Below are 2,183 nucleotides of genomic sequence, written 5' to 3'. Positions count from 1 at the left end.
TATTTTTATCTGTTTTTATTTTATTTATTATATTTTATACTCAATTTTAATGTTTGACGCGGTTTATCTTAATTTATTCAATGTTACATCTTATTTGTATGTGTTGTTCCTGTTAATATACACACATACCTGACACATTGGCTTTTGTCTGGTTTTACGTTTTTGCCTCTGTTATGATCGCGCGATTAGGTCATTGTTTCTCGGGACGCTGTCTAGACACGCTCGCTTTCTTTAAATATCACATATGTAACATGTCTTCACATTCGCATCTCATTGTGAGTACAACTTGTAATTTATAACCACCTGCTTGCACTTTGATAGTCCTTCGCGTTTGTTATTCCGACCATTACTTCACAGACAATTTTCATCTCTCATATGTTTTACACATCAAGGAAGAGTAAGGAGAGTTATCTACCTAGATTGGAAATGGTCACGAAAAATGTTCCGTATCTGGCCAGGTTTGCCAAATGGAATGACTTGGACCAATTCGTCGCCATCTTGAATATTCGTACATATATAGTGTTATGTTTAGTTGTATTAGTGATCAGTAAGTGTGTTGGATGACACACTACTTACTAATTACTACCACAACTAAACGTAACACTATACATATACAAATATTCAAGATGGCGACAAAATGGTCCAAATTATTCCATTTGGCAAACCTGGCCACATACGGAACATTTTTCGTGACCAACTTTTTTCCTTTCTACACTGTCGAGATAACTCTCCTTACTCTTCCTTCATGGTTTTACACCACGATAAGATGGACAGGAGACCGAGCTTCCGATCCTCTCCTCCTGAGCCTGTCAACTTTGGACCTGTCAACTTAGTATTATGCGATTGATGCCTCGGTGCAAGAATAACTGCAGAGTGCGAATCTCAGGATATTTGCATCAGAGCACCGACATGTCGGCCTTATCATTATTGACAGCGATGCGAGATTTCTGACTAGATTTCGGTTCTATATTTTTTATACTATCACTTTTGCGTTATATTTAATATTTATTTTTGCTTATATTTTAATTTTCGCTGAAGAAGGTCCAAAAAAAGGGACCGAAACGTACGTCTTTGATTATATTCATGATATATATATAATATAAAAACTTTTGTGTTGCGCGCTAACGACTGCGCTGGCTTTCATCGCCTTTTCAATTTTATGTAAAATAATTAAACATTCATATTTTTAAATGTCATATTTTGTAATAATAAAAAATGAGAGAGCCATTACAAAAATGATGTAGTATATTGCTGAATATTGAGCAAAAGCAACTTTAATTCCGAAAATATTTTCGCAGTATATAGTTACATAGGGGATCATTGCTACGGGCACTATGTCTTAACATATGCACATATTGGAGGATATATGCCTTTTTCATATATATATATATGTATTAAAATATTAATGCCTTTATGTATATTATATTATATACAGAAGGTGTATAAAAAGTTCCGGAATCCCTAAATATTTTGAAACATAAGCATTATTGAAAAAAATGTTAATATAAAAATTGTAGGGTTTTAAGTGATGCATTTTACATCGCAATGTTAGTATGACTTTGAATAGCGATGTCAAAGTCACATAAAGATTAAATGCTAATGCCGGCGATATTGTAACTTTGAAGATTCATATCTCGGAAAGTACTTAATAAAAAGAACTTTATACATAATGTGTTGAAAAGCTTTCGAGATTAGTTACAAGAATATACAGTCAAAAGAGAGGATCTCCATCTAAAAATTTCAAGATGATTTTTACGTGACATTGACAACGCTATTCAAGGTTATACTAATAAAATGCGATATAATGCGTCACTAGAAAACCCTACAACTTTTATTTTTTGAAAATGCTTATTTTTCAAGATATTTAAGGTTGTTGTGGAATTTTCTATACTCCCTGTATAATTCTTATATATATAAGATATTCGGATATTCAACCGATAAGACAACTGCATATTTTAAGTATGCACAATTGTAGTTCATATCAAGATGAATTCAACGACTATAATTATTTAGTTATTTAAGATTAATCAATGTCACAGATAAAAAAATATATATATTGTTTCAATTTGATTTTTTTCTAGTATTCTAATGTCTATTAATTTGAGAAAGTATTCGAAATGTTGATCACTAACCTGTAAAAACATATAGTAACTCGAAAAAAGCGAAAAGATGATTGCACTTTT

Source organism: Formica exsecta, unplaced genomic scaffold, assembly GCF_003651465.1.
Source record: "Formica exsecta isolate Colony F162 unplaced genomic scaffold, ASM365146v1 scaffold277, whole genome shotgun sequence".
NCBI lineage: Eukaryota > Metazoa > Arthropoda > Insecta > Hymenoptera > Formicidae > Formica > Formica exsecta.
The sequence above is the reverse complement of the archived record's forward strand: the minus strand, read 5'-3'. Positions refer to the sequence as shown.